The following is an 18,766-nucleotide window of genomic DNA, read 5'->3' on the forward strand; positions in this document are numbered from 1 at the left end:
GGCTCTGTGTTCAGGGAACACTCCTAGATGGGATTGGGGGGCCCTATAAGATGCCAGGAAATAAACCCAGGTTGGTTGCATGCAAGGCAAGGGCCTTACCTATTGTATTATTACTCCTGATCCACAATCTTATAGTGTTGTGGGTTTTTTTGGGGGGACCATTCCCAGCAGTGTTCAGTAGGGATTGCTCCTAGCAGTGCTCAAGCTGTTGGGGGTTGAACCCGGGTCAGCCACGTGCAAGACAAGTGTCCTCCACGCTGTGCTGGCCAACAGGCCCAGGGGCAGGCTTTCCTCCCTGATCAACTGAAGTCACTTAGCCCTAAGTTTCTAACTTGTCTTTGCATTTCTGGGCTGAGTGCCATCCCCACTTTTTTTTTTTTTTTTTAAATCAAGCATTGGAAATGGAAAAGTTCAAAGACACCAAGCCACGAAGTAACTTGCCCATCAAAATTGTTTTGAACCCCGAAAGTCCATCAGAAGCCACAGAGCACAGCATGTAGTGACTGAAGGGTGGGGTGGGGCCTTGTGATCCCCTTGACTGGAATTTGCTCCCAGGAGTAGCTGTTTGAGCAGAAATGGGAAAGCCGAGAAGGGTGAGGTCTCGGGGGAGAAACTATTTCTGGAACGACCAAGGGCCCTGAGTCAGGGCCTGAGCAGAACCAGAGGATTCAAGGAGCTGGTCAGGCTGAAGTCTCGTGGAGATGCACCGAGGAGACTGGATTTGCTTTGCTATATATATGTTTCATTTCATCTTAATTATTGATGCTTGGCTTTGGGGGCCTACACCTGGCAATGCTCGGGGGTTAGTCCCAACTCGGCTGTACTCAGGAATTGCTCCTAGTGGTGCTTGGGAAACCCTATCAGATGCCATGTGCTTCTGGGATGTCTGTCAGCCTTCTGAAAGGCAAACTCCTCCTCCTCCTCCTCCTCCTCCTCCCCTCCTCCTCCTCCTCCTCCTCCTTCTTCTCCTTCTTCTTTTTAATTTAGTTTTTCTTTGTGTTTTTGGGCCACATCCAGGGCGTTCAGGAGTTCCTCCTGGCTCTAAATCACTCCTGACTCTGGGATGCTGAGAATCGAACCCGGGTCAGCTGCATGCAAGGCAAACGCCCATCATGTGGTACTCTCGCTCGAGGGCCCCAAATTCACTCTCTTCTTCTGCAGTAGCTGCTTAAATCTGGCTGCTTGTGCATTGCAAAAACAAATTTTTTTAAAAATATGGCTTCTTTTGTATTGCAAAACAAAAAAAGAAAGAAAAATCTGGTTTATCTTGCATTAAAAAATGAAAAATCTGGCTTCTTTGGCACTGCAAAAAAACTTGCTTTATTTTGTATTGCAAAGAAAGAGAAAAATCTGTCTTATTTTGCATTATAAAATCTGGTTTATTTGCATTAAAAATTTGGCACCAGGGCCCGGAGAGATAGCACAGTGGCGTTTGCCTTGCAAGCAGCCGATCCAGGACCACAGGTGGTTGGTTCGAATCCCGGTGTCCCATATGGTCCCCCGTGCCTGCCAGGAGCTATTTCTGAGCAGACAGCCAGGAGTAACTCCTGAGCACTGCCAGGTGTGGCCCAAAAACCAAAAAAAAAAAAAAAAAAAAAAAAAATTTGGCACCAGATTTGGCACGCTGGTGATGGGACTGTTGCACTTGTGATGGGTGGTGTTCTTTACATGACTGTAACTCAAACACAATCATGTATGTAATCAAGGTGTTCAAATAAAATATATATTAAAAAATCTGGCACCTTTTGCATTTAAAATCTGGTTTATTTCTTATTGCAAATAAAAGAAATATTTGACTTCTTTGCCACCGCAAAAAAAGAAGAAAAGAAAAAAATCTGGCATCTTTTGCAGTAAAAAAATCTAGTTTGTTCTGCATTGAAACAAAAAGAAAAATCTGGTTTCTTTTGCATTAAAAAAAAATCTGTTTTATTCTGCACTGAAACAAAAAGAAACATCCGGCTCTGCCTGCCATCACATCGTCCCGGGGACACCCAACTTCGCCCCCAGGCCCCGGGTGGCCAGGACTCTTGCTCGCCTTCGCGCGGCCGCGGCCGCCGCCCGCCACGTGCCGGCTCGGCCTTTTAAGCGGGCCGGGGGTCACGTGCCCGCGCGGCGCCTCTCCATTGGCCGCGGGCCCGGGGGCGTGGCCTGAGCGCGGCTGCGCGGTGGCGGCGGCGGCGGCGGCGGCGGCAGGGGTGACGTCAGCGGGGCCGGGCGCGCGAGCCGAGGAGCCGAGCGCAGCCGAGCCGAGCCGGAGCCGAGCCGAGCCGAGCCGCAGTGAGCGTCCGGGGCAGCCCGGGCCGGCCGCTCGGGCTCCGCCGCGCCCCCAGATGCCACGGCCGCCATGTGAAGCGGGCCCGAGCCGGGGGAGCCGCGCACCGCCCGCCTGGTCCAGGTAACGGGCCGGCGCGCCCTGAGCATCCTCGCCCTGCATCTCGCCCTGCATCCCGCCCGCCGCAGCCCGCAGCCCGCACCCCGCATCCTGCATCCTGCAGCCGGGCGCCCCGAGCCGCCGCTCCGCCCGGGGTGCCCGCCCGGTGCGCGCAGGGGGGAGGTCCCCGCAGGCCGAGTGGGCAGCGCGCCGGCTTTGTGCAGCGCCTTTGTGCCGCCCGTGCACGCCGCGCCCCCACCCCAGGCCTCCCCGGGAAGGGGTTGGGGGACCGGGGCGCAGTTCCGGGGAGGGGGCTGGGCGCGCTCGGCCGCTGGAAGCTGCACCAGCACCGCCACACCACCCCGGGGACTGCGGGCCAGGCGGGGCGCACGGGCCTGGAGGCGGAGGGCCCGGGAGGGACCCTCCGGAGCACCCCCAGATTCCAGCCCCGAGGGGCCGTCGTGCACCCCGCAGGTGCTGGGCGTTGGGGGCACCCCCCGGAGTGGAGGGACGCCCCCGGATGGGAGGCCGGACGGCTGGAGACGACCGTGCGCCCTGGGCGCACCTTGGCCTTCCGTGCGCCCCAGCTCCCCGGCTCCTGGTTCTTTCTGGGTGTCTCCAGGATTCGTCCCAAATTTGTCCCCCCAACCACCCCCTCCCGGCTGCCTGGCTGGCCTGGCCCCACCCTCCTGCGGTCCCTGCGCCCCCTTTCCAGCCTCCACCCCCAACTGGAGGCCAGGCCCCCAGCCCCTGACACTGGGGCGCACCTTGGCCCCGACGTCCCCTCCCTTCCCTCCCCTCCTGCGCGCTTGGCACCCCATGGGGATCCTGTGGCAAGGGGTTGCCAACCCTGGAGCTCCTTGAGGGCCCCCCCTTCCCCGGTTCTGCACGCCCAGGGAGCCCCCCGGGGGCAGGGGAGGCGGTGACGTCATCCGGGGTGGAGCCTTGGGGAGCCGGTGGAAGGGGGCTCAGGGGGTGTGCCTTGAGGGTCCCCCCAGCCACCCCGAGTTCGCGTGTCTGTGAGTCTTGGGCGCGCTGGTTCTGTCTGTCCGGCCAGGCTCCGGCCAAGTTCAACCAACGGGCTCCTCCTGGGAGCCACTTGGGGGTGTAGGGCCCCCTTCCCTGCTAGAGGCCTTTGCGACCCCTTCCCAGGTCTTCCCCAAATTGAGGCGCTTCTCTGCTACCTTCTCTCCTATCAGCGAGGCACCCCGCAAAGTGCGATGATTTTTATAGCCACACCCCCCCCAGTATAATAAATTTTGGGGGGCATTTTTTCACATAGGGACCCGTTTCTTTCCAAAGACCAAAAGCTGTGGCAGCCCCCAACCCCCTTTGCAACAGGCAGGGAGCTGAAGCTTCATCTGCAAAGTGGGGCGCCGGTGCCCCAAATTCACCAGCCTCCCCAGTGAGTGTCTCTGTCTGGGAGGGCGCCTCGGGCTCAGCTAGGTTCACGGGTCCCCCTAAATCTGCTTAGAAGTCACCCCCACCTTTGAGAATGGGGCCCTTACTGCCTCTCATCCAGCCTCTCCAGAGAAACAAAAAGAACCCCAATAAACCCAATACCCTGATAGAAAGGAAGGAAGAAAGAAAGAATGAAGGGGCTCTCTGGGGTGTCCATGCCGTGCCCAAGGACTTGAACATGTTGGGGACAAGGCCGGAGGGGTGTCCCCAGAATGGAGACCCGGCACTCCAGGTCTCAGGCTGCTGCACTGCCTGTCCCCAAACTGTTCTTTGGGGTTCCGGTCTGTCCCCCAGGGTCCCTGCCGCCGCTGGATTGCTGTGGGCCACAGTCCCTCTTTGTTCCGGGCGCCCGGTTCTTGGGGTCCTGGAGTGAGCCAGGACGCCTGGCCAGGACACAGCTGTGGCCCGTGGGGCCTTTATTCGAGGGAGGAGGGTCTCTCGGTGGGGTTTGCCAATTGTGTCCCCCCAAGCCTTTGTGCCCCCTCCCCCAGCTGGTCCCCTCCCCCTGCCTTCTGTCCCTCTCTTCCTTTCTTCCTCTGCCAGCTGATTCTCTCTGGCTGCCGAAGGCAGACAGCTGGGACTGGGGGTGTCTGTGTTCACCCCCCCCCCAATCCTACAACCCCTGGGCTCAGGCCTGGATCTCTCTGTCTTTGTCTCTGTCTCTCTGTCTTGTCTGTCTGTCTCTCTCTCTTCAGCCACCTTCCCTGTGCACTGTTCTCCCAGACTTCTCCAAAAAGTCTCCAATCTTCCAGAAATTCTTCTCTGCCTCATCCCTGGGGGGGTCCCCTGTGTGTATGTGGGGAAACACAGCTTATCATGACGGTGCAGTTCTGCATGGAGCTAGTCGCCCTCCGCCCACTCCCACCCCAGGGGGGGGGCCGCCACCCGCCTTGTTTCAGCCCCCCCACCCTCTGGGAGTTGGTCTTAATTGGCCCCGGGCAAACAGAATAGTCGCAGGGGACCCGCCACCTGGTGAGGTCATGAGCCCTTTTTCATTCTTGCCACCCAGTGCTGGGATGACATCGACCCCCCCAGGGGCAAGGGGGGGCTGGGGCTTCTCATATTAGGGCTGCCCCCAGAGAGAGAGGGAGACAGAGAGAGAGAGAGAGAGAGAGAGACAGAGACAGAGAGAGACAGAGACAGAGAAAGAGAGAGACAGAGAAAGAAAGAGAGAGACAGAGAGAGACAGAGAGAGGAGAAAAAGAAAGGGGGTTGGGTTTGGTCTCCTTTGTACCTCCGGGAATTGGAGGATACATAGCATTTGGGGTGTTTGCTGGATTTCCAGGGGGCTCCTCATCCTCCTCCCACCCCCATCTCTTGCTGACAGGTACCTGGATTTGTGGGGTGTCCTAAACTGCCCATAGTGAATGAACACAGGAAATCAGTCGCCATTCCACTGGGCATACCAAGCCCCCCCATTTGACTTGCCTTCTCATCCCTGCCCCTCTTCACCCCTTCCCAGCTCCCCAGGGGACCCCCAGATTCCTTCTCTCTGCCCTCTTCAGAGACCTCCCTCCACCCCATTCCCACAAGGAGATTTTGCTTCAGACATGGTGGGAGCAGATACTCCCCGAATTGTTGAGGATTTGGGGGTCTGACCTTTCCCAAAACACCATCCACCCTTTCATCCACTGTTTCTTTTCCTCTGTGTCTCGCACCCGTAGTCTCCGAGTGAGGGGGACATGGTCCCCCCCAAGTGTGGGTACACGGAGCAGCCCCCCTGTTCCCCACCAGCTCAGCTGTCCGTGACTGTTATTTCCTGGAGCCCCAAGGAGGTGGTCTGGCTGGTGGCTGGCACAGATGGAAGTAGCCAGGCAGGCAGGGTGCTGGGGGGGAACCCATTACCCACACCCCAGGGTTTCAAGTTCACCTGCAGGCTGCGACTTTGCTCGTGCTGAGGGCACACACACATGTGTGTGTGCACGTGTGCGATGAAGGGGTACTGGGGGAACGGGCGGGGAGAGTTCTCGGTGGGGAGTCGAACCCTAAAAATAAAGGCGGATATTTATAAAAACTGGCAGGTTTGGGAGATAATCAAAAAATCTGCGTGTTTTCGGGCGAGAGTGATTTTCTTTGCAGCTGTAGGTTCTGTGGCTGGAAGGTTTGCGTGTGTGTGTGTGTGTGTGTGTGTGTGTGTGTGTGTGTGTGTGTGTGTGTGTGTGTTTGTGCAATGGGCTGGGTTTGAGCTTTATGGGGGTGAGACCACCCGTTTTTCCCCCCTGTCTCCCTGTGTCGGGCAGAATTCTCAGAATTTTTTTTTTTTGAATTCTCAGAATTTTTTAGACAGAGAATGCCCATCTCTGGCAAAATAATCTGCGGGGGAGAAAGAAAAAAAAGGTTCCCCTTTGGTCTAGTCTCTTCTGTGGGTGTCTGAGGTTTGGGGGGATTAGCGGAGGAGCCCCCCACTGTGCTGCTGGCCCTGCATGGACAGGAGAGAAAGTCCAGGCCCTGTGGGGGATCACGGCTGCTGGGCGCCTTATTGATCACCTCCAAGTTCAAGGGTCAGACATGTGGGTTTGTGGGTTGTGCCTTCCTAGCTTTGATTCAAGAAAAAAATAAAGACAGACCAGGGAGGACAGGTTTTTGGGGGGCAGCCCACCCCACCGGCCTTTTCTGCCCTGTTTCCTGCTGATATTTCAGAAGGGGGTGAGTGTGTGAGGCACAGTGGAAATCAATCCGTTTCTGCTTCTTGCTAAGACAAAAATTGTCGTGTGGAAGTGGGGTGCTTGGCAGGATGTGACTCACGGTGACCCCGTCATTTTGCTGTATCTCTCGCTGTGTCTCTGTCTCTTTTTTTTCTTTCTTCCCCGACTCTGCCTGCCTGCAGGTTCCAAACCGCCCCCCCCCCCCCGCCGCCAGTCTGGACCCTCCCCCCCCTTTTTTTTTTCTTCAGAAAAGCCTCTGAGTTATGTGGCGATCAAAATGACTATTTTTTTGAATTTTTCTTAAAAATAAAATACACTGGAGAGGCCTAAGGCCCAGAACTCTTGTTTTTGAATTTGACTGTCTGAAAATTTCACTCTGGGGGTTTATTTTTGGGGGGAGGAATTGGGTTTTCACGATCCAGTCACTCTGCCTCTCTCATCCTTAGTGGGGACCATGTCGCAAATGCCTTAACCTAACGGGTCCTCTTGTTCAGAATCCTGTGGGTGGTCTCTGTAGCTTTTATTTATATATTTTTGGATGGGGGGAGGTTATGTTCAATGATGTGTTGTGATTTGATTTTTCTTTAATTTATCTGTTTTGTTTTGGGGCTACACTTGGTAGTGCTCAGGGCCGCTGACTTCTGGCTCTGCCCTCGGGGATCACTCCTGGCAGTATTTTGGGGGGAGAATTTATGGGGTACCAGGGATTGAACCTGGGTCAGCCACCTGCAAGGCCAGTGCCTTCCCCGCTGCCTGCCAACGGGGCCCCGGCTTTGTGCCTCTGAATCTTTGCTTTAGGTCCTGAGTCGCAAAAAGGCCGCAGTCTCCTGGCCACCCCAAATCCTTCCTGCCGCAGGATTGAAAAATCCCACTTTTTGTCCTCACTACTCGCTGTCCCCTTTACCCCCTGGCCTGCCGTCTCTTACCCTGTCCCTTGACCTCATAGAGATATGGATACACCTCTGGCTCTGGGGGGGACCCTGAACCCTGATTTTATCCAATAGCCCCTACCACCGCCTGCCCCGTGGGGTGTCCTTGAGCTGTTGGCTTTGTCCCCAGAACTGGACAGTCCCTGCTTGCTTATTGTTGGTTTTATTTGGGGGGTTGCCTGGCCCCCAGATCTTCAGGGGCCAGATGGAACCCACAATCCTGACATCCATCACCCCAGTCGCAGGCGGGTGCCGACCCCCTGGATGTGTGGGGTTAGGAAGAGGCAGTTACTCGCGTCGGTGGGGATCCAGGGGCTGGGGAGGCGAGGTTGGGGCGTCTGTGTGTATAATTTAATGCCGCTGATAATTAACTGGGTGATCAGCAAATGAGGGGGTGTCGGGGGAAGTAATAAGTGCAGCTCTCAGCGTCTGCTCTGAGAGGGAGCCCTGTGCCAGCCATGGTGGTGCTGAGTTAAAGCGCTCGAGGGGCGTCTGGGCACCCTGGACTCACTGCAGATGTGAGGGGCAGAGAGGGAAACTGAGGCATGGAGCAAGGTTTCTCAGGGCTCAGCTCTCAGATGCGTCCTCGTTTTGCCACAAAAGTCTGTCTGAGCTGGACCCGCTTCCTCAAACCTGTCTCTTGGTGGGGAATATATTTTTCTTTTTTTGGGTGGGGGTGGGGGTTGGGGTACACTCAGGACTGACTCCTGGCTCTGTGCTCAGCAGTCAACTCTTAGCAGTGCTCAAGGGACTCTATGGCAGGGATTGAACCCGGGTCAGCTGTTCTCTGGCTCCAGTGGAGAATATTTTTTTGGGGGGGAGCAGGTGTCCTCTAGAAGGTGAATGCCTGAATGAGGGTTTGAGTTCCACTGTTGTCTCTGCTCTGCATCCTGTGCCCAGCTGGACACCCTCTCTGGTCTTCAATTTCCCTCCTCCTGCCCAGGGTGGGCGAGTAACATAGGGGTCCTCCCCTGGAGGGCCCAGAAATGGGTACCTGGGTACAGCATGATGCCAATCTGCAGGGGGGACTCCTCTGCCGTCCCCCCCAAACTCCAGCCCTGTGCCTCCACGGGGTCCGCCTGGGAGAGGTTCCAGAATGACTCAGACCCTGCAAAGTGGGGCGTCCCCCGCTGCTGGCTGCCGGATCAAGGTCGCCCCAGTTGTGCGCCGGGCGGGACCGGGGGCTCTGGTACCATGTGAGCTTCGGGGAGTGGGGGGGGGTCCCGGGGCAGATTTCTGAGGTGTTTCTGAGGTGTCCCCCCATGGTGACCCCAAATTTCACTGTCTGCGTGGATCTAAGTTATTTCCTGGGACGGGAGTCAGGGCCGGTTCTGAGCTCTGAGAGCTTAGCCAAGATGAGGGGACATTTGGGGGTGAAGATGGTGAGGGCTTGGTTATCTCAGTTTCCCCATCTGGAAGATGGGCCCAGTCACTTTGGCCTCCCCAGTGACTCAGAGGGCCCCCCTCGCCAAAGAGGATGCATCTAAGCAACTCTGCTCAAGGATACAGTGACGTTTTGGGGGCCTCACGTGGTCCCTGCACCCTGCTGTCTAAAGGGGCCCATGAGAGGCTGGGAATGAGCCTGCAGTACAGGAGGCAGGGGGGCTGGAAGTGCCGCCTTTCAGCCTCTCATCTGTGGAGCCAGTCAGGACTCTCAGGGTTTGTAGGGGGTGTCCCACTGTGGGGGGGGTATCCCCATAGTTGTGCTGCCTTTGGCGGGAGCAGAATCTAGGGGTCCTTCAGGCTTCTGGGCCGCTTCCCCAAATCTCACTTTTTCACCTGCTGTTGGTGTCATTTTAAACTTTCTTTTCCCCTCTTTTGGCACCGCTCTCCGCAATGCTCAGGGCAGACTCCTGGCTCAGTGCTCAGGGCGCACTCCAGCTGGGGCTCTTGTGGGGGACCCTAGAGGATGCCTGGGATCGAACCCAGCCTAACTCCGTGCAAGGAGATCATCCTTCCTGCTGTGCTGTTTGTTGTTCAGGCCCCCATCGGAGCGGGTACCCTCACCCCCATGCGGGACTAGAGGTCACATCTCCACTGTGCTCCCAAACAGACCCTCATGCTCCAAGGCTGCCCCCTGTCCCGGGGCCTCCCTGGGATGTGGCTCTGTCCTCTGTCCTCCCTTGCAGTGCTCAAGCCTCAGTCTCCTCCTCCCAACTCTGCCAGGGCTCCTTGGGCAGCCCCATTCTCCAGTGCCTGTCTGGGGTGGGGGGGGTGCTGTGCCGTGGGCCCAGGCTTGGCTGGGATTAATATTGGTCCTGATGACAAACTTTTTTTTTTTTTTTTTTTTTTGGTTTTTGGTTTTTGGGTCACATCCAGTGATGCTCAGGGGCTCCTCCTGACTGCGCTCAGAAATCACCCCTGGGACCCGGAGAGATAGCACAGTGGCGTTTGCCTTGCAAGCAGCTGATCCAGGACCAAAGGTTGGTTCGAATCCCGGTGTCCCATATGGTCCCCCGTGCCTGCCAGGAGCTATTTCTGAGCAGACAGCCAGGAATAACCCCTGAGCACCACCGGGTGTGGCCCAAAAACCAAAAAAAAAAAAAAAAAAAAAAAAATCACCCCTAGCAGGCTTAGGGGTGATCGAACCAGGTTCATCCTGGGTCGGCTACGTGCAAGACAAATACCCTACCACGGTGCCATCTCTTGGGCCTCCTCTGATGACAGACTTGACTTCAGTAAATGCCAAGAGAATCCGAGGTCCCATGGGGAGGGAATTGGCTTCTGGTTTCGGAGCTGGAGCTGCCCCACCATCCCTCCCTGCCCTTTGCTCTAGTGTCCACCGGAACTGACCCATTTGCTCAGGGCTGGTGGAGAGTGTACCCTGAGTCATTTGGTTTATCACAGCTATTCTTCCAACAGTGTTAGGGGAGTTGCCCCCCAGAAACCGGGGGGTGATGCCTAGTGGGGGATCAGGGCTGGAATTTGGGGTAGGGATCCTCTTTTCGCCTTCCAGCACCCAGTGCTCTGAACTGAGGGCAAGGAACATTCAAGAATGCGGGGCCCGGAGCCAGAGCCCAGTGGGGAGGGCGCTGGCCTTGCACGTGGCCACCTCGGGTTCAAGCCCCAACATCCAATAAGGTCTCCTGAACACAGAGCCAGGAGTCAGCCCAAGCACTGCTGGGTATGGCCCAAACAAAGAAAACCTGGAGGTGGTGGGAGAGTTGGGAACGTTTCAGGAGCTAGCTTCCCTTGGCTTAGAAGGCTGATCCCCGACACAGCACAGGGTCCCCCGAGCACTGTCAGGAGTGAGCGATTCCAGAGCACAGAGTCCCGAGCTTTGTCAAACTCGGGGTAAAGGGGTTGGTGGTAATTCTGGCAGCTGCTTTTAGAATCCAGGCGGTGTTGAGGATCAGACCTGGGTTTCTTGGCTGCAAAGTTGGTGTTGTCCGTCCACATGCTCATCTGCCGTGCTGGGGATTGAACCCGGGTTCTCTCGCATCTCAGCAGCTGGTCTAACAACTGAGCTGCCTTCCCAAGGTGTGCAGGGCTGGGACTTAAGAGCAGTTCTCAACCTCCACATCTGTCTTGGCACCTGCAGCCCAGTTGAGGAGCAGAAATGCCTCCTCTGTCCTTGGTGCTTTTCCCAAGCTCTCACTGTCCCACAAACACTGCTGCAGAGAAGGCTGGAACGCACCGCACCTGATGCAGACTCTCTCTCTGCCCTAGCCCTGAGATTCACCCTCCCTACATTCCATGTCCCCCTCACCATGCCTCCCTGTCTTCCTCTGTGAAAGAAGAATTCATCTTTCCTGCTATGCAAACAAGTTGGGGTTACGAGGCAGGAACCCCATATCCATAAGCCACTACCTGCAGGACATTGGGAAGAAAAAGAAACAAACTTAAAATTTATTTACTGTTTTTAGTTTTGGGGCCACACCCTGTGGCACTCAGGTTACTCCTGGCTCTGCGCTCAGAAGTCGCTCCTGGCAGACTCGGGGAACCCTATGGGATGCCGGGATTCGAACCGGGGTCTGTCCTGTGTCTATTGCATGCAAGGCAAATGCCTTACTGCTGTGCTATCACTCTGGCCCCTGAAGCATAAACTTTAAACAACAACAACAACAACAACAAAAAATACCCAAAAATAAAGTGACACTCTGGGCCCTGCCCAGACTTTCTCCCTTCTCTGCCCCCTCCCCACCACATACACACAGCCCGCCCAAGAGCAGGTGCATTGGTTGTTACACCTGTAGATGGGAAAACTGGGCACAGAGGGGTGAGGAGAGACTGGAAGGACCAACGACCTTCCTCCAGGGTTAGGGAGCAGGGGTCCCCCTTTGGGGGGTGGCAGGCTTGGTTGGATGCCCAGTGGTTCCACTTTAGGTTTTTTTTTTTTTTTTTTTTTGGTTTTTGGGTCACACCCGGTAGCGCTCAGGGGTTCCTCCTGGGTCTACGCTCAGAAATTGCGCCTGGCAGACTCGGGGGGGGGGGGGCCTTCTGGGATGCTGGGGCTCGAACCTGGGTCGGCCACGTGCAGAGCCAGTGCCTTACCTGCCCCCCCCCCCACCCATGCTCTTGCTCCAGCCAGGCTTTTCCTGCTTCTAAACGAGATCAATCACTTGAGCCAAGATGCGTCTGTGACTTGGATGGCACCCTAGTCTCCCGCCAGCCTGGCCCCTGCGCCTGCCCCACCTGTGTCCCCCGAATCTGGCCCAGCCACAGCACCCCTGGGCCTCAGTCCATGCCGCTCCCCCGGCCGGCTGCCAACCTCAGTGCCCATCTCAATGCAATGCCAGTCTCTGCAGCATCGTCCTTTCTGCCCGGAACTCCCCCCTCTGTTTCTGCTTTGGGCTCTGTCGGTCCCCCCCTTATTTAGCTCCAGCCACTGCCCCTCACCGCGCAGACCAGCCTCTGGGGAATGAGAGGTCCCCTTACCTCAACCAGGAGCTCAGGGCTGCCGACTCCCCGACAGGCTGACCTGCTTCTGCTGTGTGACCTTGGAGCCTCCCTCACCCTCTCTGAGTCTCCTTAGCTTGCCTCAGGTGTGAGTAAGGGCAGCTGTGGATAGTTGGGAGGGGGGGTCTCTGGGCAGCTGTCAGGAAAACAGCGGCTCCACAAAACCATCCATGAGATTTGCTGTTTTGGGGGGATCGAATTGAGCATTTGAAGAACCAGGCTCTTTTTGTTTGCTGGTTTGGTTTTTTTGGTTTTTGGGCCACACCTGGCAATGCTCAAGCATTACTTCTGCCTCTGTGCTCACAAATCACTCCTGACAGGCTCAGGGGACCCTGTGGGATGCCAGGAATCGAACCCAGGTCAGCTGCGTGCAAGGCACACCATCCTGCTGTTCTCTCTCTCCAACCCCCTGGCAGTAGCAAGGATTCTACCCAGAGCCTCCTGTGTGCAAAGCCTGTGCCCTCCTTTGGAGCCCCCACCTTGCCAGCCCTGGGGGGTGTCCGCTGTCACCCCCCATCCTCTTCTACCTGCATCTAGAGAATTCTCCGCAGCTGGATCCAATCAGCCTGCTGTGGCCAAGACCCTAAGATCTAATGCTTTGCTTCTTGTTCGTTCTCTTTGAAAATTTCAAAGGGAAAACTTGGTCTCGTGTCTGTGTCTCGGAGCTTTCAAATGAAAAAATTGGGAGAGTATAATGGAGGGCATTAGGGAAGGGATATCCCAAGGGAAACACCACGGGAAGGGCACTGACCCGGGTTCGATCCCCAGCATCCCAGAAGGTTCCCCCATGCACCACTGACACAGTGTTGAGTTATTCAGCCGGGTGGGGTTGTGTTTTTCCACAAGTGGGAACCATTGGGGAACTGTGCCCCTCAGATAGTGGGGTGAAAAGGGGAGCCAGGGATGTCAGGATTCCCCCCAAATCAGAACCCACCGGAGTCGCCCTTTTGGAGTAGGCTGGAGACAGAGTCCTGGGTGGAATCCGCCCCTCTAGTTGGTTAAGGAGGCCTAAGTGAGTGTCACTTAGAACTGCTTTTTGGGGGGTCCCCAGGCCTCCTTCCTGCAGGTGCTGGGACTTTGCCTCCGCCCCCCTACACCCCCTGAGAATGCCCAGGCCCCCTCCTTTCCCCCACGGCCTGGGGAGAAGGTTATTTCTCCTGCATTCAATTAATGAGCCTATTAAAAAGCATTTATTTTTCCTGACAGTTGTTTACCGAGGAGAGGAGATGAATGGCCTCCAGCTCCCAGGCCAGGAGGGAGGCAGAAGGGGGGTGCCTGAAGCCCAGGAGAGTGTGGGGGGGTCCTCCTTTGGACCCCTCCACCCAAAATGCGTAGCTGGAATTGGGGAGCATGAGATCCCCAAATAAGGGTCCACCATCAGCATATTCTGGTCTGGACCTCAGAACTGGGCTGGTTCAGCATCTGGGATCCTTTGTCTTACGCTAAGTGGCTGTCCGGAGAGAAAATAATTTGCAAATGACTCAATTCTTTTTTTTTCTTTTTTCTTTTTTTTTTGGTTTTTGGGCCACACCCGGCAGCGCTCAGGGATTCCTCCTAGCTCTGTGCTCAGGGATCACTGCTGGTAGTACTGGGGGGGAGGGAACCCTATGGGGTGACAGGGATCAAACCCGAGTCGGGCACATGCAAAGCAAATGCCCTCCCTGCTATCCTATGGCTCCAGCCTTTCTAGATTTTTCTACATGATTCAATTCTGAGTCCTGGAAACGAGGAGCAACATTTCCCGGACTTGGGGGAAGATAGCACCGGAACCTCTTGAATGCCCGCTTCGGGTGGGACATGGAGGTGATGGCAGATGCTAGGACGGCCATGTTGGGCCACAGGGGTGAGCACTGTGGCAGGGAACTGGAGAGCCAAGAGTTGGAAAGAGCTAGGACCTCTGTGATTGTGGGGTGAACAAAAGCATCTCCCAAGAACCCACTTGCTGCTCTTGACTGCTTTTTGGGGGATATTTTTTTTTTTGTTTTGTTTTTTGTTATTTAACCCAGACCTCAACTTTATTCTAAACAACATCTGTTTGAGCTTTAGTACTCGGGCCAGACCGGATGAGTCCAAACTCTTTCGGCTTCTGGCCCCCTTTGCAGGAAAAAAAACAAAGTCATTCAGTGTGTCCCCCTCTTCCTCAAAAACTGATTTTTTGGGGGAGAGGTAGAGCCATACCCGGTGATGCTCACAGGTTACTCCTGGCTTTGTGCTCAGGGATCGCTCCTGCCGGTGCTCGGGGGACCCAATGGGATGCCAGGGATCTAACCCGGATCGGCCACAGGCAAGGCCAGCGTCTCCCCACTGCATTAAGGAAATCAACCCTCTTTAAGTGAGCAGACATCCCCCCATCACAGCCCCCCAACTTCTCCCGAGGATGCTGCAATGCTCCTGGGTCCCTATGACTCCAGCCTTACCCTTGCTGCTCCGACTCTCCCTCCTGTGAGTCCCCTTGAACCCACACGTGTTTTTTTTGTTTGTTTGTTTTTGTTTTTGTTTTTTTTTGGTTTTTGGGCCACACCCGTTTGGCGCTCAGGGGTTACTCCTGGCTATGCGCTCAGAAATCGCTCCTGGCTTGGGGGGACCATATGGGACTCTGGAGGATCGAACCGCAGTCCATCCTACGCTAACGCTAGCGTTTGCAAGGCAGACACCTTACCTCTAGCGCCACCTTCCTGGCCCCGAACCCACACATGTTTGCAAAAGAATATTTGTTTTTTGTTTTTTGTTTTTTTGGTTTTTGAGCCACACCCGGCGGTGCTCAGAGGTTACTCCTGGCTGTCTGCTCAGAAATAACTCCTGGCAGGCACGGGGACCATATGGGACACCGGGATTCGAACCAACCACCTTTGGTCCTGGATCGGCTGCTTGCAAGGCAAATGCCGCTGTGCTATCTCTCCGGGCCCGCAAAAGAATATTTGCAAAAAGAATTTGCCAAGGGTCTGGAACCAGAGCACAGCGGCAGGGCCCAGGTTTGATCCCCAGCAACCCATAGGGTCCCCTGAGCCTGCCAGGAGCGATTTCTTAGTGCAGAGCCAGGAGTAACCCTGGGTGTGGCCCAAAAAACGAAAAATAAATAAATAAATAAATAAATAAATAAATAAATAAAAAGAATTTGCCAAAATCCCCACAACCCCTAAATACCAAAACTTCTGCCAAGCTCACATCCCCCTGCCACCCCTCATTGTCCGGGGGGTCCCCAACTCTCCCCGCCTTGCCTGACCTGGGTCTGTGTCAGCTCCAAGCGCTGGTCCCGAAACTCCCTGTCTGTCAGCCAGTACCCAGCTGAGAGTGTATTTGGGGGGTGCTTTTGGGACCTGCCTCTTAGCTATTAAGGTTCCAGGCCTTCTGTCTTCCACAGCTAGGGGTGAGCTGAGGTGGCCTGGACTGGGGGGTGTAGGGAAGGTAGAGAGGGGTGTCTGGGTTGGGGGCACTGACCGTGGGTACCCCGAGCAGCTGGAGGATTTTTCCCTCTTCTTCCCACCTCCACCCCAGCGGCCAGTTGGAGGGAGGCAGAGCTGGACCCCCTCACCCCACCTCCTCTTTCCCCTTCCTCTCGCCTCCGTGTTCTCACCTCGGCCTCCAGAAATAGCCCCTTTAAAATAGCCGAGTCCCATTCCGGGGCCTCTTTCTGCCCACGGCCCCGTGACGCTGCCACCAGCCGGGCTTTCTCGGGACGGGGCGAGGGGGGACTAAAAATACTCCTGAAGGCCCCCGCCCCTCCCTCTTCCCTGTGCACCCAAAGATGTCTGTCATGAAGCTTTATTTTGGGGCCACACCTGGCAGTGCCCAGGGGTTACTCCTGGCTCTGCACTCATAAATCGCTCCTGGCAGGCAGGCTCGGGGGATCATGTGGGATTTTGGGGATCAAACCCGGGTTGGCCAAGTGCAAGGAAATGCCCTTCTGCTGTGCTATCTATCACTCCAGCGCCTGATGTTATTTATGCCTTTGAGCCTCAGTTTACCCCTGTGGACAGAAGGGACGGAGGGTTTTCTCCTCACCCTGAGGTCCCTCCCAGAAACAGACCCCCCTCCTCAGCACTGCACCCCTTTTCCTAGGGAACATGTGACGTCGATAGCGGCTCTGGACACCCCTGGGGTCATCCTCATCCAGGACAGGGACTTTTGTGGCCTCACCTTATTTGGGGAGGAAATTCCTACTGCCCGCCCCCACCATTCCACCTTCCCCCACAGTTGAGCACAAGGCCGACCCTTCACTGCCTGCGTTTCAGTCCAGCTTTCAGATTCTGGGTTTCCCTGGTAAGAGCCAGGCCAGGCGGAGCCCTTCCTGGTACAACTGAGCCCCAGCCTGACAGACACCAAGGACTAGAGGACTAGGGGATAGTTCGTGCCTAACACACGTAAGGCCCCAAGTCCGAACCCCATTACTCATGGGCCCTGGGAGCATCCTGATTGGTTCCATCCCTGGGATCCTCCCACTGACCCATTTGGCCAAGCAGTGACCCTGAGACCTCTCAGTATTACTTTATTTTTATTTGTTTATTTATTTGTTTGTTTGTTTTTTGGGCCACACTAGGTGATGCTCAGGGGTTACTCCTGGCTCTGTGCTCAGAAATTGCTCCTGGCTTGGGGGACCATATAGGACAGTGGGGGGTCAAACTACAGTCTGTCCTAGGTCAGCTGCATGCAAGGCAAATGCCCTACCACTTGCGCCACCGCTCTGGCCCCTATTACTTTATTTTTTTAAAGGGGGGGGCCACATCCAGTGGTGCTCAGGGCTGACTTCTGGCTCTGTGCTCAGGAATCGCTCCTCCTGGTGCTAGGGCTCAGCCATACGCTCTTGTCCCTGGACTACCTCTGGCCCCTGAACATTCCTTGGGAGGCGCCCAAGGACTCTGTTCATTGGTGAATTTTGGGGGCCACCTTCTGGCTGGTCCAGCCCTAGGGCAGTTGGAGGAACACCCCCCCCCCCAACTCAGTCTTTGTCGGGACTTCAAGCCTCCCAGGACCAGAGAGGGTAAAACTTGTCCCTCCTCCTGCCCCTTCAACAGGTGTTGGCTTTAGGGAGGGCCCCCCCACAAGGGGCCAACTGAACCCCACCCCTGCATTATCCCTGGACCTTGTGCAAAGTAATCAAACCCAGCCAGGTCTCACTTCCCGGCCTCTGGAGTTCACTTTTGGTTTTTATAATTTTTGGGGGGCCACACCGGTGGTGCTTAGGGCTGACTCCTGACTGCACTTAGGGATCACTCTTGGAAGTACTTGGGGAGACCCTATGGGTGCTGGGAATCGAACCCTGCTGCTGTGCTATTGCTCTGGAGCCCTGATTTTTTTTTTTTTTATCATACCCAGTGGTGTTTAGGGGTTACTCCTGCCTCTGTGCGCAGGATTATTCATGGAGGTGCTCCAGGGTTACTCCTGGTGTGGTTTGGGGGATACTATAGGGTGCTGGGGATGGAACATGACTAGCTGTGTTCAAGGCAAGCACCCTCCCCACTGTGCTATTTCCTCCCCCGCTCATTTTTTCTTTTTTTTTTTTGGTTTTTGGGCCACACCCGGTAACGCTCAGGGGTTACTCCTGGCTATGCGCTCAGAAGTTGCTCCTGGCTTGGGGGACCATATGGGACGCCGGGGGATCGAACTGTGGTCCGTCCAAGGCTAGCGCAGGCAAAGCAGGCACCTTACCTCTTGCGCCACCGCCCGGCCCCCTCCCCCGCTCATTTAAAGTCTATCTCTTTTTTATTTTGGCCACACCCTGGGATGCTCAGAGGTTATAACTGGCTCTGTGGTTAGGAATTACTTCTGCAGTGCTCGGGGGACCATGTGGGATGCCAACGCCTAAAGTCTATTTCTTGAAGGACAGAAGCAAAATGCCCTTCTCTGTTCTCTTAACTTCCAAGCCCCAAGAGCACACTACCAGGAGCACAAGGGACAGAAAAGCTTGTGGACATTCTCTGCCTCGGGGAGGACATGGGCCAGAGAGAGAACATAGTGGGGAAGGCGCTTCCTTGCATGCATGCAACGACCCAGGTTTGATCCCGGGCACCACGTAGCATTCCCCCCCCCCCCCAGCTCACCATGAGTGATCCCTGAGCACAGAGCCAGGAATCAACTTTGAGCACTGCTGGCTGTGCACCCCCTAAAAAAAATGAAACAGAACCACGAAGCTGGGGAGGGACGCGCAAAGGGCCATTTCAGGTCTGGACATCACAGAGGGTGATTTCCAGTAACATTCAGCATGAAACGGGGCGTCTGTCGTGATTGGGGTGTTCTAAGCCGAGGGACCAGCACGAGCAAAGGTCCTGGGCAGAGGTTTGGTGAGTGTCTGGGCGGCACCAGGAGGAGGCAGATGGGCTGGGGCACTAGGAGGCAGGCCTGGGGTCTCTGTAGGTTTCCACCAGAGAGTTGGAGGAGAAGCAGCGAGTGACAGCGCGTCCTACCCCAGCAGTGAGCCCCAGTGGGCGCCGCACCAGACGGAGGCGGGGGCGGGCAGATTCTAG

The 18,766-nt window shown here is 55.9% G+C and overlaps 1 protein-coding gene across 1 annotated transcript in view; it reads left to right on the forward strand.

Moving 5' to 3' along the window:
* Positions 1 to 2,239: 2,239 nt before the first annotated feature.
* Positions 2,240 to 18,766, forward strand: part of PTPRS (protein tyrosine phosphatase receptor type S) — an 84,448-nt gene continuing 67,921 nt past the window's right edge. Inside the window, exon 1 of the mRNA XM_049788068.1 lies at positions 2,240 to 2,395. The gene's annotated coding sequence lies outside the window, so the exon portion shown is untranslated. The remainder of the gene's footprint in view (positions 2,396 to 18,766) is intronic.

Source organism: Suncus etruscus, chromosome 15 (genome assembly GCF_024139225.1).
Source record: "Suncus etruscus isolate mSunEtr1 chromosome 15, mSunEtr1.pri.cur, whole genome shotgun sequence".
NCBI lineage: Eukaryota > Metazoa > Chordata > Mammalia > Eulipotyphla > Soricidae > Suncus > Suncus etruscus.